This window comes from Pseudophryne corroboree, chromosome 4 (assembly GCF_028390025.1).
Source record: "Pseudophryne corroboree isolate aPseCor3 chromosome 4, aPseCor3.hap2, whole genome shotgun sequence".
NCBI classification, from domain to species: domain Eukaryota; kingdom Metazoa; phylum Chordata; class Amphibia; order Anura; family Myobatrachidae; genus Pseudophryne; species Pseudophryne corroboree.
Window position 1 is genome coordinate 600,404,894 of NC_086447.1, and position 21,771 is coordinate 600,426,664.

A 21,771-nucleotide genomic window follows, 5' to 3' on the forward strand; every position below is an offset into this window, starting at 1 on the left:
TTGAATGGCCTTTTGCTGCTCCTCCAACCTCTGAAGCATATAGAGGGTTGAATTCCACCTCGTTACCACTTCTTGCTTCAGATGATGGCAGGGCAGGTTCAGGCGTTTTTGGTGGTGCTCCAGTCTTCTGTACGTGGTGCCTGTACGCCGAAAGTGTCCCGCAATTCTTCTGGCCACCGACAGCATCTCTTGCACGCCCCTGTCGTTTTTTTAAAAATTCTGCACCACCAAATTCAAGGTATGTGCAAAACATGGGACGTGCTGGAATTTGCCCATATTTAATGCACACACAATATTGCTGGCGTTGTCCGATGCCACAAATCCACAGGAGAGTCCAATTGGGGTAAGCCATTCCGCGATGATCTTCCTCAGTTGCCGTAAGAGGTTTTCAGCTGTGTGCGTATTCTGGAAACCGGTGATACAAAGCGTAGCCTGCCTAGGAAAGAGTTGGCGTTTGCGAGATGCTGCTACTGGTGCCGCCGCTGCTGTTCTTGCGGCGGGAGTCCATACATCTACCCAGTGGGCTGTCACAGTCATATAGTCCTGACCCTGCCCTGCTCCACTTGTCCACATGTCCGTGGTTAAGTGGACATTGGGTACAACTGCATTTTTTAGGACACTGGTGAGTCTTTTTCTGACGTCCGTGTACATTCTCGGTATCGCCTGCCTAGAGAAGTGGAACCTAGATGGTATTTGGTAACGGGGGCACACTGCCTCAAGAAATTGTCTAGTTCCCTGTGAACTAACGGCGGATACCGGACGCACGTCTAACACCAACATAGTTGTCAAGGCCTCAGTTATCCGCTTTGCAACAGGATGACTGCTGTGATATTTCATCTTCCTCGCAAAGGACTGTTGGACAGTCAATTGCTTGGTGGAAGTAGTAAAAGTGGGCTTACGACTTCCCCTCTGGGATGACCATCGACTCCCAGCAGCAACAACAGCAGCGCCAGCAGCAGTAGGCGTTACACGCAAGGATGCATCGGAGGAATCCCAGGCAGGAGAGGACTCGTCAGAATTGCCAGTGACATGGCATGCAGGACTATTGGCATTCCTGGGGAAGGAGGAAATTGACACTGAGGGAGTTGGTGGGGTGGTTTGCGTGAGCTTGGTTACAAGAGGAAGGGATTTACTGGTCAGTGGACTGCTTCCGCTGTCGCCCAAAGTTTTTGAACTTGTCACTGACTTATTATGAATGCGCTGCAGGTGACGTATAAGGGAGGATGTTCCGAGGTGGTTAACGTCCTTACCCCTACTTATTACAGCTTGACAAAGGCAACACACGGCTTGACAAATGTTGTCCGCATTTCTGGTGAAATACTTCCACACCGAAGAGCTGATTTTTTTGGTATTTTCACCAGGCATGTCAACGGCCCTATTCCTCCCACGGACAACAGGTGTCTCCCCGGGTGCCTGACTTAAACAAACCACCTCACCATCAGAATCCTCCTTGTCAATTTCCTCCCCAGCGCCAGCAACACCCATATCCTCCTCATCCTGGTGTACTTCAACACTGACATCTTCAATCTGACTATCAGGAACTGGACTGCGGGTGCTCCTTCCAGCACTTGCAGGGGGCGTGCAAATGGTGGAAGGCGCATGCTCTTCACGTCCGGTGTTGGGAAGGTCAGGCATCGCAACCGACACAATTGGACTCTCCTTGTGGATTTGGGATTTCGAAGAACGCACAGTTCTTTGCGGTGCTTTTGCCAGCTTGAGTCTTTTCAGTTTTCTAGCGAGAGGCTGAGTGCTTCCATCCTCATGTGAAGCTGAACCACTAGCCATGAACATAGGCCAGGGCCTCAGCTGTTCCTTGCCACTCCGTGTGGTAAATGGCATATTGGCAAGTTTACGCTTCTCCTCCGACAATTTTATTTTAGATTTTGGAGTCCTTTTTTTACTGATATTTGGTGTTTTGGATTTTACATGCTCTGTACTATGACATTGGGCATCGGCCTTGGCAGACGACGTTGCTGGCATTTCATCGTCTCGGCCATGACTAGTGGCAGCAGCTTCAGCACGAGGTGGAAGTGGATCTTGATCTTTCCCTAATTTTGGAACCTCAACATTTTTGTTCTCCATATTTTAATAGGCACAACTAAAAGGCACCTCAGGTAAACAATGGAGATGGATGGATACTAGTATACTTATGGATGGACGAGCGACTGCCGACACAGAGGTAGCTACAGCCGTGGACTACCGTACTGTGTCTGCTGCTAATATAGACTGGATGATAATGAGATGAAATCAATATATATATATATATATATATATATATATATATATATATAATGTCACTAGTACTGCAGCCGGACAGGTATATATATTTATTATGTAATGACTGATGACGGACCTGCTGGACACTGTCAGCTCAGCAGCACCGCAGACTGCTACAGTAAGCTACTATAGTAGTATGTATAAAGAAGAAAGAAAAAAAAAAAACCACGGGTAGGTGGTATACAATTATGGATGGACGAGCGACTGCCGACACAGAGGTAGCTACAGCCGTGGACTACCGTACTGTGTCTGCTGCTAATATAGACTGGATGATAAGGAGATGAAATCAATATATATATATATATAATATCACTAGTACTGCAGCCGGACAGGTATATATATTTATTATGTAATGACTGATGACGGACCTGCTGGACACTGTCAGCTCAGCAGCACCGCAGACTGCTACAGTAAGCTACTATAGTAGTATGTATAAAGAAGAAAGAAAAGAAAAAAAACCACGGGTAGGTGGTATACAATTATGGATGGGCGAGCGACTGCCAACACAGAGGTAGCTACAGCCGTGGACTACCGTACTGTGTCTGCTGCTAATATAGACTGGATGATAAGGAGATGAAATCAATATATATATATATATATATATATATATATATATATATATATATATAATATCACTAGTACTGCAGCCAGACAGGTATATATATTTATTATGTAATGACTGATGACGGACCTGCTGGACACTGTCAGCTCAGCAGCACCGCAGACTGCTACAGTAAGCTACTATAGTAGTATGTATAAAGAAGAAAGAAAAGAAAAAAAACCACGGGTAGGTGGTATACAATTATGGATGGACGAGCGACTGCCAACACAGAGGTAGCTACAGCCGTGGACTACCGTACTGTGTCTGCTGCTAATATAGACTGGATGATAAGGAGATGAAATCAATATATATATATATATATATATATATATATATATAATATCACTAGTACTGCAGCCGGACAGGTATATATATTTATTATGTAATGACTGATGACGGACCTGCTGGACACTGTCAGCTCAGCAGCACCGCAGACTGCTACAGTAAGCTACTATAGTAGTATGTATAAAGAAGAAAGAAAAAAAAAAACCACGGGTAGGTGGTATACAATATTATATATATATATATATATATTATATACAATTATATATATATATATATATATATATATATATATATATATTAAACTGGTGGTGACTGGTGGTCAGGTCACTGGTCACACTATCAGCAACTTGCAAGTAGTACTCCTAAGCAGACAATCACAATATATATTATACTGGTGGTCAGTGTGGTCACAATGGCAGTGTGGCACTCTGGCAGCAAAAGTGTGCACTGTACGTTATATGTACTCCTGAGTCCTGCTCTCAGACTCTAACTGCTCCCTACTGTCAGTGTCTCCCCCACAAGTCAGATAATACAATACAGTCACACTATCTATCACTTCAGCAAGTAACTAACTAGTACTCCTCCTAATGCTCCCCAAAATTACTACTGTGTCTCTCTCTACTGTCTCACTCTCTTCTCTATAAACGGAGAGGACGCCAGCCACGTCCTCTCCCTATGAATCTCAATGCACGTGTGAAAATGGCGGCGACGCGCGGCTCCTTATATAGAATCCGAGTCTCGCGATAGAATCCGAGCCTCGCGAGAATCCGACAGCGGGATGATGACGTTCGGGCGCGCTCGGGTTAACCGAGCAAGGCGGGAAGATCCGAGTCGCTCGGCCCCGTGTAAAAAAACCATGAAGTTCGGGCGGGTTCGGATTCCGAGGAACCGAACCCGCTCATCCCTAGTATAAAAGTAAATCTGCACCTCTCCCGGGGTACTGGAACGTCTTTTCCTGCAACCTCCTTAGTCTGAGTGATTTTAGGAGGAGAAGGGAGAACTGGACATACCTAACTAATTTCTCCACTGGAGCCTTAACCACTTGCCTGGCATGGCAGCATCAGATGCGACCACACCAGCCAGTGCCTTGTGTGATCTAGTCGCAGACGATGTGATCAGTCCATAAGACAGTGTGTGCAGTTGCAGTGCCGCTCTCAGAAAGACCCTGCCTCCCCGCACCCTCCCCCAGTGTCTGCTGTGCTGTCGATCATGACTGACTGGTCAGTATGGCAGGACCTCCCACCCAGCGGCTACGGAGAACCTTAAAACCAAAAACAACTCCCAAAGGGGACAAAACTTCTGATAGTGTAATTTCGTTTTTACACATTTAATTAATCACAAAAAATAAAAAATAGACTCGTACAATTTGCTAACAATGTATATGCTTATCTGTAAATCACATGAGAGAGCGGAGAACCAGTGACTGTCCAACGCGCTTCGTCCCTTTCAATATGCTAGGACTTCCTCAGGGGTCATTTTTTTTTTTGTTTTAAGTTTCTCTGGTTTGATGGATGGCGCTGAGGATCCCATCTGGTTACATTACATTTTGAAAAAAGTGAGTGCCTCAGAATCTTACTAACAAAACTCACTTAGTGTTGCACCTTCCTGATTGGTAAATAAGCACATTACCAGAAGGTGACTTTTTATTCAATTTTGCACTATAGCACTTTTTTTGCACTTTTGCATGTAAGCACAGTGTCACTTTATATATTATGAATAGTGCACTTTATTGATAAATTTTCTCCACCCTCTACACACGTGAAATACCACGTAATATCTGAATGGCTGTGGGAGGAGGAGAATACTAAGAGGAAAGAAACTGCTTTAAAGACACTTGTTACAAGCCAACATTCTTCATTTGTCTGGTACGCACATTTGATTATCACTTTTGGATATTTTGAACAGTAACGTTTTGATTCTGAACACTGGAGGCACAGCTGATTTACCACCAAAAACACACACACACACACACACACACATATAATTTATTTTTATCTAAAAATGAAAAAGACATCACTCAGTGAAAGATGTAACAAACAAAAAAATGGTGCAAGGTCAAAAAAGGGTTAATATTAACACTCACTTTTCCCAGGTAATGCAGAAAAAGATACCAGCAATCACTTTTGGAGGTGAAAAACCATTATTTAATCTTCATAAAGTTTCCATTGCATATACACCGAGGGCTGCAACTGTTGGTCTATATACAATGGAAACATCATGAAGAATAAATAATCGTTTTTCATCTCCAAAAGTGGGTGCAGGTATCTCTTTTTTCATTACATGGGAAAAGTGTACATAATTAAATGATTTTGGATAAGTTTGAATACATATTCATCACTCATAAAAAGCCCGACAATTTCCCCACGGTTTTTTTTTTGGAGAAAAATATACGTTATGGTAAGAACTTTCCGTTGATAATGGTATTTCTCCACACAGGATAACAATGGGATATGATGATGCGAAAGCGGATTGGCACCAAACGATAAAAAGCTTTCTGGCCTCCCAGGATGCAACGGGCCCATCCATATATCCCGCCCACTGGCTTAGGCAAATCAGTTGCATTCCAAAGCACAAGGCAGGAGCATCATGTAGAGCCCTAATCAGGCGAAAAGAACACACATGCACTCCCTTCCGTACAAGAAGGAAGAGGTTAGTAAGTAGAAGGATCCTCAAATCAGGAGGTGGGTCAGGGTGGGATCCCTGTGGAACCTGTGGACTTAGGAGAAATACCATTATCAACGGTAAATTCTTACCATAACAAATATTTCTCCGGCAGGGTCCACAGGTTATCCACAGGATAACAATGGGATTTCCCAAAGCAATTTAGTGGTGGGGATGCTCCTGATTGGACAGGAGAACCTTATGCCCGAATTCAGCGTCATGAGAGGCAAAAGTATCCAAGGCATAATGTCTAATGAATGTGTTAATGGAAGAACATGTGGCTGCCTTACATATCTGTTCTGCTGAAGCACCACGTTGTGCTGCCCATGAAGGACCTACCTACCTTACGAGTAGAGTGAGCAGAGACTTTAGCCGGAACAGGAAGATCAGCTTGAGAATATGCTTCTAAAATCAGCATTCGAAGACATCTTGCCAGCGTTTGTTTAGTAGCAGGCCATTCTATCTTGTGAAATCCGTAGAGAACGAAGAGAGAATCTGTCTTTCTGATGGCACTGGTACGATCCACGTAGATCCTTAATGCCCGGACTACGTCCAGCAATGCATCTCCCGCAGAAAGTCCCGATACCTGAAAAGCTGGGACTACAATTTCTTCATTATGGTGGAATTTAGACACCACCTTCGGAAGATACCCAGACCTAGTACTGAGAACTGCTTTATCTAGATAAAAAAATTCAGAAATGGGGAACGACATGACAGGGCTCCTAAATCTGATACTCTTCTAGCTGATGCCATAGTCAGTAGAAAGAGTACTTTTGCTGTCAACCATTTAAGATCCACCTTGTTAAGTGGTTCAAATGGGGCAACTTGAAGGGCTTTCAGGACTAAACAGAAGTCCCATGGTACTGTAGGTGGAACAAAGGGAGGTTGAATGTGCAGCATTCCCTGGAAAAAAGTATGCACATCCTGTTTATTGGCAATTTTCTTTTAGAACTATACAGTCAATGCCGATACCTGAACTCTCAAGGAAGCCACCTTCAAATCTTTATCCATTCCTGCCTGAAGGAATGCGAGGACCCTGAAAACTCTAAATGATTTTGGGTCCATACCTTCTTCACTGCACCAATGAATATAGGCCTGCCATATTCGGTGATAAATACACGCTGATGAGGGTTTCCTTGCTCTGAGCATTGTTTGAATTACCTGTTTAGAGAATCCTCTTGACTTTAGGATAGAGGTTTCAAAAGACACGCCGTCAAAGACAGTCGATCCAGATGTCTGTGATAACAAGGACCCTGCATCAGTAGATCTGGACGTTGAGGAAGCAGAAGTGGAGCGTCCATCGACATTCTCTGCAGATCTGTGTACCAATGTCTTCTGGGCAAAGCCGGAGCTATTAGAATCACGGCACCCTTTGCTTGCTTTATTTTCCTCACCACCCTGGGTGACAGGGTGATTGGAGGAAACCAATAAGCCAGATAACAGTCCCATTTCACCAACAAGGCGTCCACAAAGATCGCTCCGGGATCCTTTGTTCTTGACCAGTATGCTGGCACTTTCTTGTTCAGACGGGATGCCATGAGGTCTATCTCTGGCAATCCCCATTTGTCTACTAGAGTCTGAAAGACCTCCGGGTGTAGAGCCATTCGCTTGCTTCAATGGTGTGTCGACTGAGAAAGCCCGCTTCCCAGTTTAGGACTTCCGGAACGAACACTGTGGACAAGGCTGGAAGATAGAGTTCTGCCCACTTTAGTATGTGACTTACCTCCTTAATTGCTTTTTGGCTGCGAGTTCCTCCCTGATGGTTGAGGTATGCTACTGCCGTCGCACTGTCCGAGCGGATGTGGACTGGTTTTCCCTGAAGAATGACCTTTGCCTGAAATAGTGCCATGTATATGGCCCGAAATTCTAACAGGTTTATTGGCAGGCAACTTTCTTCTGTGGTCCATTGTCCCTGGAACCATAATTCTCCGGACACTGCTCCCCAGCCCTGAAGACTGGCATCTGTTGTCAGGATCTCCCAATCTGATATCCAAAAGGGTCTCCCTTTGTCTAGATGGGATGTCTGTAGCCACCAGGCTAATGACTTTCTTACCTTTACTGGAAGTACCATTGTCTGTTTCTTTATTATCTGATGTACTCCATTCCATCTGGCCAGAATCAGAAGCTGCAGAGGTCTCAAGTGGAATTGTGCATACTCCACCATGTCGAATGTTGACACCATCAACGCCATCACTCGCATAGCTGCGTGAATGGATACCCTCTGACTGTGAAACAAGTCCTGAATCTTTGACTGTACCTTGGATATCTTGTTCCGAGGTAAAAAATACTTTCTGCAGACCTGAATTGAGTACAGCCCCCAAGTGAGTTATCCATTGTGATGGCACCAGAGATGATTTTGCCTAATTTATGAGCCACCCGTGCCTCTGCAGACATGTTGTCTGTTGGAGATGGCACAGGAGCAGTTCCTGGGATTGTGCCAGGATTAAAAGGTCGTCGAGGTATGGAAAAATTCTTATCCCCTGCTTGCGGAGATAAGCTGCCATAACCACCATAATCTTGGTAAATACTCTGGGAGCTGTGGCTAACCCAAAGGATAGGGCCTGGAACTGGAAATGCTGCTGGAGGATAGCGAACCTGACATAACACTGATGGGACAGTGATATAGGAACATGTAGGTAAGCATCCTGAATATCCAGGGATACCATATAATCCACTGACTCCATGGCCAAAACTATGGAGCGTAACGTCTTCATATGGAACCTTGGTACCCAAATATATTTGTTTAGCATTTTGAGATTGAGAATGGGCCGAAATGACCAATAGGTTGGAGTAAAAACCCTGTCCCCATTGTGCAGGGGGTACTGGAATGACTACTCCTGACTGAAGCAATTTCTGAACTGCCTCTTTCAAAGCCCTGGCCTTTGTCTCTACCCGAGACGGGCTGGTGCAGAAGAACCTTCGAGGACGATGCTTCTTGAAGGGAAACATATAACCTAGAGATACTGCTTCTTGCACCCAGGCATCTGTTGTAGACTGCTTCCAGATCTGTGCAAACTGAAGAAGTCGGCCCCCTACCCTGGGGTCCCCCTGGAGGAGGCCCGAACCATCAAGCTGATGGCTTATCTTCTGGTTTGGAAGCTGGCCCTCTAGGAAAAACCAGACCCCTAGGTTTGGTGTTATATGTGGAAGGAAACGTGACCTTCTTGGAGTCTGCTTCTGACTCCAGAATATCGGTCAATTCTTTAACAGACAGAATATTTCCAGAAAAAGGCAAAGATTCCAAAACCTTCTTAGATTCTGAATCAGCTTTCCATGTACACAACCAAACTGCTCTGCGAGCAGCTATTGTTAAGGCTGATGCCCTAGAAGCAATAGTACCCATATCTAATGCAGCATCTTCCAAGAATACTGCAGTCTGTTTAGTATGGGCTATATAGGATTTTTGCTCTCTAGAAGCTGATGAAAAATCACCTTCCAATGCATCAGCCCAGGCAGCCACTGCCTTTGCTATCCAAGCTGAAGCCATGGCTGGCCTTATGACTGCTCTAGACAGGGAAAATACGGTTTTTAGAAAACCATCCACTCTCCTATCTATGACATCACTTAATGATGTTGAAGGCAAAGGCAATATAGATTTTCGCACTAATCGAATCACATGCATATCTACTTTAGGAGCCACCTCCCTTTTTTAACAGTTTTTAATACACAATTTGGCTATTGCATCACTTTAAATATATCAGAGTGCCCGGCTCTCCCATTAAGACTTCGTTATTGCTCCGGGTGCCTCCACGAAGAATAGTCACAAAGTCCAAAGGTGCAGCACTCCTAGTGGCATAAATAAAGGACAACAGCAGGGCATGCGTGTAGACAACATTTCAATGCCTTTATTGCGTCAAAAAAAACCTGATGACAATGCCGCAATAAAGGCGTTGAAATATTGTCCTTTATTCAAGCCTCTAGGAGTGCCGCACCTTTGGACTTTATATTAAAAAAAAATAAGAATTTACTTACCGATAATTCTATTTCTCATAGTCCGTAGTGGATGCTGGGGACTCCGTAAGGACCATGGGGAATAGCGGCTCCGCAGGAGACTGGGCACATCTAAAGAAAGCTTTAGGACTAACTGGTGTGCACTGGCTCCTCCCCCTATGACCCTCCTCCAAGCCTCAGTTAGGATACTGTGCCCGGACGAGCGTACACAATAAGGAAGGATTTTGAATCCCGGGTAAGACTCATACCAGCCACACCAATCACACCGTATAACTCGTGATCTGAACCCAGTTAACAGCATGATAACAGAGGAGCCTCTGAAAAGATGGCTCCCAACAATAATAACCCGATTTTTGTAACAATAACTATGTACAAGTATTGCAGACAATCCGCACTTGGGATGGGTGCCCAGCATCCACTACGGACTATGAGAAATAGAATTATCGGTAAGTAAATTCTTATTTTCTCTAACGTCCTAAGTGGATGCTGGGGACTCCGTAAGGACCATGGGGATTATACCAAAGCTCCCAAACGGGCGGGAGAGTGCGGATGACTCTGCAGCACCGAATGAGAGAACTCCAGGTCCTCCTCAGCCAGGGTATCAAATTTGTAGAATTTAGCAAACGTGTTTGCCCCTGACCAAGTAGCTGCTCGGCAAAGTTGTAAAGCCGAGACCCCTCGGGCAGCCGCCCAAGATGAGCCCACTTTCCTTGTGGAACGGGCTTTTACAGTTCTTAGCTGTGGCAGGCCTGCCACAGAATGTGCAAGCTGAATTGTACTACAAATCCAACGAGCAATAGTCTGCTTAGAAGCAGGAGCACCCAGCTTGTTGGGTGCATACAGGATAAACAGCGAGTCAGATTTCCTGACTCCAGCCGTCCTGGAAATATTTTCAGGGCCCTGACAACATCCAGCAACTTGGATTCCTCCAAGTCCCTAGTAGCCGCAGGCACCACAATAGGTTGGTTCAGGTGAAAACACTGGAACCACCTTAGGGAGAAACTGAGGACGAGTCCTCAATTCCGCCCTGTCCGAATGGAAAATCAGATAAGGGCTTTTACAGGATAAAGCCGCCAATTCTGACACGCGCCTGGCCCAGGCCAGGGCCAACAGCATGACCACTTTCCATGTGAGATATTTTAACTCCACAGATTTAAGTGGTTCAAACCAATGTGACTTTTGGAACCCAAACTACATTGAGATCCCAAATTGCCACTGGAGGCACAAAAGGAGGCTGTATATGCAGTACCCCTTTTACAAACGTCTAAACTTCAGGGACTGAAGCTAGTTCTTTTTTGGTAGAAAATTGACAGGGCCAAAATCTGAACCTTAATGGACCCCAATTTCAGGCCCATAGACACTCCTGTTTGCAGGAAATGTAGGAATCGACCCAGTTGAATTTCCTCTGTCGGGCCTTACTGGCCTCGCACTACGCAACATATTTTCGCCAATTGCGGTGATAATGTTTTTGCGGTTACATCCTTCCTGGCTTTAGATCAGGATATGGATGACTCCATCCGGAATGCCTTTTTTCCTTCAGGATCCGGTGTTCAACCGGCATGCCGTCAAACGCAGCCGCGGTAAGTCTTGGAACAGACAGGGTCCTTGCTGGAGCAGGTCCCTTCTTAGAGGTAGAGGCCACGGATCCTCCGTGAGCATCTCTTGAAGTTCCGGTTACCAAGTCCTTCTTGGCCAATCCGGAGCCACGAATATAGTGCTTTCTCCTCTCCATCTTATCAATCTCAGTACCTTGGGTATGAGAGGCAGAGGAGGGAACACATACACTGACTGGTACACCCACGGTGTTACCAGAGCGTCTACAACTATTGCCTGAGGGTCTCTTGACCTGGCGCAATACCTGTCGAGTTTTTTAATCATGTGGACGACTTCTGGGTGAAGTCCCCACTCTCCCGGGTGGAGGTCGTGCTGAGGAAGTCTGCTTCCCAGTTGTCCACTCCCGGAATGAATACTGTTGACAGTGCTATCACATGATTTTCCGCCCAGCGAAGAATCCCTGCAGCTTCTGCCATTGCCCTCCTGCTTCTTGTGCCACCCTGTCTGTTTACGTGGGTGACTGCCATGATGTTGTCCGACTGGATCAACACCGGCTGACCTTGAAGCAGAGGTCTTGCTAAGCTTAGAGCATTGTAAATGGCCCTTAGCTTCAGGATATTTATGTGAAGTGATGTATCCAGGCTTGACCCTAAGCCCTGGATATTCCTTCCCTGTGTGACTGCTCCCCAGCCTCGCAGGCTGGCATCCGTGGTCACCAGGACCCAGTCCTGAATGCCGAATCTGCGGCCCTCTAGAAGATGAGCACTCTGCAACCACCACAGGATGGATACCCTTGTCCTTGGTGACAGGGTTATCCGCTGATGCATCTGAAAATGCGACCCGGACCATTTGTCCAGTAGGTTCCACTGGAAAGTTCTTGCGTGGAATCTAACGAATGGGATTGCTTCGTAGGAAGCCACCATTTTTACCCAGAACCCTTGTGCATTGATGCACTGAGACTTGGTTCGGTTTTAGGAGGTTCCTGACTAGCTCGGATAACTCCCTGGCTTTCTCTTCCGGGAGAAACACCTTTTTTTTTCTGGACTGTGTCCAGGAACATCCCTAGGAAACAGAAGACAAGTCGTCGGAACCAGCTGCGATTTTGGAATATTGAGAATCCAATCGTGCTGCCGCAACACTACCTGAGATAGTGCTACACCGACTTCCAACTGTTCCCTGGATCTTACCCTTATCAGGGAATCGTCCAAGTAAGGGATAACTAAAATTCCCTTCCTTCGAAGGGATATCATTTCGGCCATTACCTTGGTAAAGACCCGGGGTGCCGTGGACCATCCCTACGGCAGCGTCTGAACTGATAGTGACAGTTCTGTACCATAACCTGAGGTACCCTTGGTGAGAAGGGTAAATTTTGACATGAAGGTAAGCATCCTTGATGTCCCGAGACATCATGTAGTCCCCTTCTTCCAGGTTCGTAATCACTGCTCTGAGTGACTCAATCTTGAATTTGAACCTCTGTATGTAAGTGTTCAAAGATTTTAGATTTAGAATCGGTCTCACCGAGCCGTCTGGCTTCGGTACCACAATAGTGTGGAATAATACCCCGTTCCCTGTTGCAGGAGGGGTACCTTGATTATCACCTGCTGGGAATACAGCTTGTGAATGGCTTCCAAAACTGCCTCCCTGTCAGAGGGAGACGTCGGTAAAGCCGACATTTGGAAACGGCGAGGGGGAGACGTCTCGAATTCCAATATGTACCCTTGAGATATTACCTGAAGGATCCAGGGGTCTACTTGCGAGTGAGCCCACTGCGCACTGAAATTCATTGAGAACGGGCCCCCACCGTGCCTGAGCTTGTAAGGCCCTAGCGTCATACTGAGGGCTTGGCAGAGGCGGGAAAGGGTTTCTGTTCCTGGGAACTGGCTAATCTCTTCAGCCTTTTACCTCTCCCTCTGTCACGAGCAGAAAAGAGGAACCTTTTGTCCGCTTGCCAACAAAGGACTGCGCCTGATAATACGGCGTCTTATTTTGAGAGGCGACCTGGGGTACAAACGTGGATTTCCCAGTTGTTGCCGTGGCCACCAGGTCTAAAAGACCGACCCCAAATGTCCCTTTTCAAAGGCAATACTTCCAAATGCCGTTTGGAATCCGCATCACCTGACCATTTTACTGGTAGAATTGGACAACGCACTTATACTTGATGCCAGTCGGCAAATATTCCGCTGTGCATCATGCATATATAGAAATGCATCTTTTAAATGCTCTATAGGCAATAATATACTATCCTTATCTAGAATATCAATATTTCCAGTCAGGGAATCCGACCATGCCAACCCAGCACTGCACCTCCAGGCTGAGGCGATTGCTGGTCGCAGTATAACACCAGTATGTGTGTGAATACATTTTTGGATACCCTTCTGCTTTCTATCAGCAGGATCCTTAAGGGCGGCCATCTCATGAGAGGGTAGAGCCCTTGTTCTTACAAGCGTGTGAGCGCCTTATCCCCCCTAGGGGGTGTTTCCCAACGCACCCTAACCTCTGGCGGGAAAGGGTATACACCAATACTTTTTAAGACATTATCAATTGTTATCGGGGGGAAACCCACGCATCATCACACACCTCATTTTTATTTCTCAGATTCAGGAAAACTACAGGTAGTTTTTCCCTCACCGAACATAATACCCCTTTTTGGTGGTACTCGTATTATCAGAAATGTATAAAACATTTTCCATTGTCTCAATCATGTAACGTGTGGCCCTACTGGAAATCACGGTTGTCTCTTCACCGTCGACACAGGAGTCAGTATCCGTGTCGGCGTCTGTATCTGCCATCTGAGGTAACGGGCGCTTTAGAGCCCCTGACGGCCTATGAGACGTCTGGACAGGCACAAGCTGAGTAGCCGGCTGTCTCATGTCAACCACTGTTTTTTTATACAGAGCTGACACGGTCACGTAATTTTCAACAGTACATCCACTCAGGTGTCGACCCCCTAGGTGGTGACATCACTGTTACAGACACTCTGCTCCGTCTCCACATCATGTTTCTCCTCATACATGTCGACACAAACGTACCGACACACAGCACACACACAGGGAATGCTCTGATAGAGGACAGGACCCCACTAGCCCTTTGGGGAGACAGAGGGAGAGTATGCCAGCACACACCAGAGCGCTATATATATATATATACAGGGATAACCTTATATAAGTGTTTTTCCCCTTATAGCTGCTGTACTTTTTAATACTGCGCCTAATTAGTGCCCCCCTCTCTTTTTTTAACCCTTTCTGTAGTGTAGTGACTGCAGGGAAGAGCCAGGGAGCTTCCCTCCAACTGAGCTGTGAGGGAAAATGGCGCCAGTGTGCTGAGGAGATAAGGCCGCCGAAAAGGGGGCGGAGCCTATCTCCCGTTTTTCTGTATATTCTGGCAGGGGTTAAATGCATCCATATAGCCCATGAGCTATATGTGATGTATTTTTTGCCATGTAAGGTATTTTTATCATGTTTTATTGCGTCTCAGGGCGCCCCCCCCAGCGCCCTGCACCCTCAGTGACCGGAGTATGAAGTGTGCTGAGAGCAATGGCGCACAGCTGCAGTGCTGTGCGCTACCTTATCTGAAGACAGGAACGTCTTCTGCCGCCGATTTTTCCGGACCTCTTCGCTCTTCTGGCTCTGTAAGGGGGCCGGCGGCGCGGCTCCGGGACCCATCCAGGCTGGGCCTGTGATCGTCCCTCTGGAGCTAATGTCCAGTAGCCAAGAAGCCCAATCCACTCTGCACGCAGGTGAGTTCGCTTCTTCTCCCCTTAGTCCCTCGATGCAGTGAGCCTGTTGCCAGCAGGTCTCACTGAAAATAACAAACCTAAACTAAAACTTTCACTAAGAAGCTCAGGAGAGCCCCTAGTGTGCACCCTTCTCGTCGGGCACAGAAATCTAACTGAGGCTTGGAGGAGGGTCATAGGGGGAGGAGCCAGTGCACACCAGTTAGTCCTAAAGCTTTCTTTAGATGTGCCCAGTCTCCTGCGGAGCCGCTATTCCCCATGGTCCTTACGGAGTCCCCAGCATCCACTTAGGACGTTAGAGAAAATAATATATATCTATATCACACACATACATAAATACATACATACATTAAAAAATACTCTTCTCTTGTTGTAATCCGACACGCTCATCAAAAGATGAGGTACTCTTCTTATATCCACAGGTTCCACTTCAAGAGTACAGAAAAAGCACTCCCCTTATAATTTTAATTTCTTTTATTCATCTTATAGTCTGTCATGCAGGGTAATGCCAAAGTTTCGATTCCAACCCAGACTCTTTATCAAGGCTTCAGTATATATTCAACAAATACTCCTTAAGTGTGCTTATGATATGATATATATAGAACCCATTATAATTAATTTTTAAATTACGTTGGTGGCACAGAGGAAATTTAATTGACGGGGCAGTGGGTGTAAATAACTTCATTGATGGGGCAGTGGAAGGAGACGCTGAGCGAATCCCGTCAGCGGCTCAGCTAGAATGGAGCCGCAGCCGGGGAGGAGATCCGCTGACGGGGAGGTCAGCAATGTCACATCGTGAACGTCGCTCATCGTGGCGCCGTACACACATGCCGTGATGAGTGATGTCACAAGTGACACTGCTCACATTGAGCATACTGCACGGGCAACCGCCAACCTGCAATCAATGAGCGCGGGTGCGCGCATCATTGATTGCAGGACCATACACACTAGACGATGTGAACGATATATCATTCACAATCGTCTGTATCGGCCATATTGGGCAAAATAATCGTCTAGTGTGCATGGCCCTTAAGTCGTTCCACAGGTGCTCCTAGCCATTACAAATGGCCACAATAGCGAAATGTATTCCTTACAGTAAAGAGGAAGAGCTGAAATAAATTTCTCCTCCCATTCAAGTGAACAACAAAGGACTGTTCGAGTTCAGTGACTTTTAAATTTGTTAAATAAATACTTGATAATTACCATAATGCTTATTAATAATTTGTAACTGTAATACCTCTTAAGAATAATTTTTGGTCGCTTGGCTTGTTCTATACATTACAGCTACACTATTTTGTAACATGAAAAAACAATGCCTTCAATATAGGTAACAAATGAAAAATTAGATCAGAGCAATAAGATCAAGGCAATACGAATTTCATTCAATCATGTAAAGAGATTGGTCCAAAACACTCTGTTATACCCCTTTCAGATTTGCTAAAAAACCCGGTAATTACCCAGCACAGCATAAACGACCCGGGTGTAGCGGTAGTGTGAAAGCTACCAACCCGGTTTGGGAGTACCGGATCCACAACCCTGTTTACCAGGGTTATTCCCGGGTCTGTGCAGGGTGAGCTCGGATTTTCTGTAGTATGAAAGCTCTGGACCCGGGTTTCTACATCCGGGTCTGAGTAAAGTGCTCTGATTGGCTTGTTGGAATATTATCAGCCTCCGAGAAATAGCAGCTCTGCCTCCCACAGTGACAGCCGCTCTGTGTCCTACATTGATGGCTGCTCTGCTGCCCTCAGTGTCTCCAGCCGCCTCCGCAGCTCTACCTCCTGTGTCGGCTTCTGGGTGTATGTCTGGCTGCTAAGGGGGGCATCAATTGGTTTGTGTGTGTGCGGAATGATAAACAGGCAGGCTGGTATTTATTACACACACATTATATTTTATTATAATGCATTATATTTACAGGTTGAGTATCCCTTATCCAAAATGCTTGGGACCAGAAGTATTTTGGATTTTTCCGTATTTTGGAATAATGGCATAGCGTAATGAGATATCATGGCGATGGAACCCAAGTCTAAGCACAGAATGCATTTATGTTTCATATACACCTTATACACACAGCCTGAAGGTCACTTAATACAATATTTTTAATAATTTTGTGATTAAACAAAGTTTGTGTACATTGAACCATCAGAAAACAAAAGGTTTCAATATCTCAGTCTCACTCAAAAAATTCTGTATTTCTGAATATTCCGTATTTCAGAATATTTGGATACAGGACACAACCTGTATTTACGTTCCAGTTCCCAAGTTTAGTGTTAACCGAGTCGACCCGAGAATTTCCCAGGTCCAAGGTGTAGTGTGAAAGGGGGTCTCTAGCAAAAAACCTGGGTTTTTGCCAAGTTCATAAACCTGGGTCTGAGCTTGGAAATTCCCGGGTCGTATGTTGAAAGGAGTATTACCAGACAAAGAGGGTAAAACACCATCAGTCTTTGCAACCTAACTGTAAAAATCATAGCACACTGGAGAATAGCAAATCTGTCTTAAAGGTGGTTTCCCATCTTCAGATGTCTCACTAAATAACTGGCCTATACATGTCCACCTGCAACTTTTAGTAAATAGATTGCTTGCTTTTTAAAAAACATCTCTCTGTGCTTTCAGTCATCCCTTTCTATTATAAGCCGAGTGGTTAATTTCCATTACAAGCAGATAAGTTAGGAATATACTTTCCCCATAATGTGCAAGCCTGTTTTTATAACTAAAGGTTGACTATCCAGATACCTGAAACTGGAATATTTCGGCCCTGTAGTGGGGAAGCAGTAAGCTTCCCGACAGACGGGACCCCGGCAGTCGATATACCAACATCGGGTTCCCGAACTGGGAGGCAATGCCGGCGTCACATTACATACAGCCGGCATCCCGATCGTGCGGACAGCAGGACGTGCTGGCATCCTGCTGAGGGGGGTGTAGGTTAGGTTTAGGCAGAAGGGGGGTTAGGGTTAGGCTGCAGGGTCGGGAAGGTTAGGGACCGGGGAGGGAGGGTAAGTCACATAGGGGTCGATTCTATTCGGCAACTAATGAATAGCGCCGGGAATTAGCTCCCGACGCTATTCAATTCAGCAACTAATTACCTGCAATTGTCGGGAATTCTTCTCTCATCCCCGGGGGATGAGAAGAGAAACCCGACAAAAGTGCTGCCTCGCGGCCGGCGCGAGGCTGATTCTGTCGGGAATCAGCCTCGCGCCGGGGTGTTAAGTCGGAGAATGCCCGTTCTCCCGACAATTCAACCTGTTTTGTCGGCGAGAACGGGTCATCGCCGACGTAACTAGTTGCTGAATTGAATAGCGTCGGGAGCTAATTCCCGGCGCTATTCATTAGTTGCCGAATAGAATCGACCCCATAGAATGGGAGGTTAGGCATCAAGCGGCAGAGTTAGGTTTAGGCAGTGGGGGAGGGAGGTTTAGGCACAAAGCAGGGAGGGGTTAGGGTTATGCACCACAAGGGTGGGTTGGGGGGCTTACTGGGGGGCTGTCAGGATGCCGGTGTCAGTATTCTAACCTCCGGCATCCCGTTATCGGCAAATCATACTGACCTCCTGTAGGGACGTCATGACATCACTGGTGTCCGGGGCCAATCACAGACAAATAAATGGGGGAGTGGCTTTGCAGCCATTCCCTCACCGTCACTGCTGCCAGGACCCACCGCGGAACCCCCTCGCCGGGACCCATCCAGATAACAGGTATTCTGTTATCCAGAAAAAGCCCATACCCGGAATGCTCCTGGTCGCGAGCATTCCGGATATGGGATTACTCAACCTGTATATGATAAAAAGACACAGAAGAAATCAGAAAGTGAAAGCAATGTGTCCAGAAAATGCAACAATTAATTGCAATGCCTTTTGCATTCTTGTCACAGAAAAAAGATTTACCTTCAAAACCAATATGTTTACCATAACAGACATGCTATTTACATATTTAAGTATAACATTTATAAATAAACATGACATACTGATTTACATTTTTACATGGAAAATCGAAGCTGTGGAAATCTCTGAACAATCATTTGTATTAAAACATACATTGTGACCTTTTAGGGCAATGGTTTATCAAATATTGTCATTACAATGAAGTTAACTCACAGAAATGAAAAAGTTCCATTTTGCGATAGTAAGCTTATGTTAATTTCATGCCATACAAAAATGTAACAGTATACTATTCATACACTTTACTGGATGCTCAGTAGCTTTTAGTTTCATCCCTGACAATTCTGCAAACGCCATTTACAAATACTACAGAAACCAAACATAGGTGTCAATTCAATTACAGAAGATGAGAGTTCGTGAAAGCGAACTCATATATATCAAGGTAATGCAGACACCAGCTAAATGCTAGATTCAATTACAAAGGGATTCTCAGTAAACTAGCGTTGAAAAGATGGATCTTGGAGAAGTGCATCAAAATATGGGAAAATCATCCTGACCACAATATAAGTGACAACTGAGATAGCAGGACCATATAAAATGCTTTTAGTGGCCATAAGGATTTTTTTTTTTTTTTATTAAATGGTGGAAAAATGATAGGCAGGAGGTGTCTACCACCATGAACAGTTACAATGCTCTTACAGCAAAACGGTTTCAGGGCTTGCTGGAACATTTAGCTCCACAACAGTTAGAGAGCAGTATGTTAAATACCCTTGTGTAATAGTGTTTTGAGGTACAGTAAAATGACTGTAAAATGAATTTCTCAGTGCTTTTATACAAGTTTGTAATGTGTTCGGCACTGAGAAATCATTTTTCCAGGCATTTTACTGTATTCATCGCCATCTGCAAATTCTAAAATGCCTCTCTCATTAATACACTTCCGCATATTTGTCCCACAGCAATTGACAAATTATTGCGCTTTTTAGAGAAATTCACCTGACACCTTTTTTTAGCCAAATTATACTATAAAACCCTCTAAGAACATGATAAATTCATTGGGGTGGATTTATCAGATAGATTTTTACCTGCCTATAACCATTTTTCCCACCAATTCACCTACCCAGGGCAGGGACATATGCACACAAAAAAGAAAAAATACGATTTTGCTGAGAAAAGGTAATGCAAGTTCAATTCAATTGCAAATTCAATCTGAAAACAGCTCAAAGAACTTAAATCACTCAGAACTGAATAGACACCATTGTGCTAGTATTTTTTATTTGTTCTAATAACTACTATTAGGTATAATGTGGGGAAAAAACAAACATAATAAAACAGCACAGTTGTAAGCTATAAATGAATAGATTGGTACGGTGAGGGGAGGGCAACGCCAGCATATATTCAATAACACAAAATGTATATGATAGTACAGGAATCTTCCTGCTTCTAGCCACATGGCATTGTCTCTAATGCTTTACAGAAGAGTTGATGACATGGAGGGAACAGAGAAGTGTATAAGCCCAGGGAAACATACTGTCAGACAGACACTCACCGGCCGCTCACATTAAGGGAGCGCAGCACCAACCTCTCGCGGCACTTCGTTTGTTTTACCGCAGATCGACTTCCGGGGTCTACGGCATGACGTCAGAATCCTCGATGACTGCGTTTGAACGTTGGTTTCAGAACTGGCAGGCAGAGAGACTTTCTCCGGTCGCGAATTCTTTCCCAGGGAAAGTAACTCTCGTGTGTGCCACCTAGTGGTCTGGAAGGGAGTAGGAATAAGTTATAGCATTGGGAAACGAAACAAAATGGAAAAACTGCGCAGAAAGCTAATGCAATAATTGACTTATTATCCAGAAAAAAATAATATTATAAAGACATACCTTCCAACATGACCCCTTCCAGGAGGGACACAATGCTCTGCATCTGGACTTTTCTCTTAATGTATGATTGCCGGCACCGGTGCTGAACAGGGTAACGGATAAGAAAGGTGTTTCAGCACAGGTGAAGGCAATCATACAACATACCTCCCAACTGTCCCGATTTTCGCGGGACAGTCCCGTTTTTTGGGGACTGTCCCGCTGTCCCACCCACGGGCCACAGTGTCCCGCGGTGGGGGGGTCAGTTGGGAGGCTCTGTCAATCGCTGCTCTGCTTAGCAGAGCAGCGGTGAATAGACGCTGTGCGCATGCGCACAGCGTCTATTCAGTGGAGTCAGAGGGAGAGGGAGCATGCCAGCGGCTCACAGAGCGCTGGGCATGCCCCCTCAGTGATGAAAACGGGGGCATGGCTCGCGATCACGGGTCCTCCCGCGAAGCCACGCCCCCTTTTCGGCTGCGCGCGCGGCTTTGCCGCGCGAGTGTCCCGCTCCACAAAACAGCAAAGTTGGGAGGTATGATGCCTTAAGAGAAAAATCCAGAAGCAGAGCATTCTGTCCCTCCTGGAGAAGGTCATGTTGGGAGGTATGTAAATAATCGATACTAGGAAAATGTTATGTTGTCCTTGTAGGTGCTCCTTGAATATAACAGAAAAAAGAAAAACGCCACCTAATTGCTTTTTATAGCGCCAATGTATGAATTTAATGTTGTTGCTGGTCCCTCGTTCGCCGCTATGAAAGGCAGTGTGTATACCTTTGATAGAGAATAGTGAAAACAAAATTTGAGAGAGATAGCAGCGCTCGTGGGAGCAGCAATATTATTACAAACAAATGGAGAGCCGGAAAATAATATAAATTATTTAATAATTATTTGTAATTAAAATAATATATAACCTAAAAATATGGATGGAATATATTACTCAGATAACGCTTTACTTATAAAAATTATCATATATAAAACATGTCAAA

General features: G+C 45.3%; 1 protein-coding gene across 2 annotated transcripts in view; it reads right to left on the reverse strand.

The window, feature by feature from the left end:
- TBCE (tubulin folding cofactor E) overlaps positions 1 to 21,109 on the reverse strand; it is a 517,370-nt gene extending 496,261 nt beyond the window's left edge. For both annotated transcript variants that reach the window (XR_010176094.1, XM_063917562.1), the window contains exons 1-2: positions 20,811 to 21,109; positions 20,480 to 20,689 (exon numbers count right to left, since the gene is read on the reverse strand). The gene's annotated coding sequence lies outside the window, so the exon portion shown is untranslated. The remainder of the gene's footprint in view (positions 1 to 20,479; positions 20,690 to 20,810) is intronic.
- Positions 21,110 to 21,771: the final 662 nt, after the last annotated feature.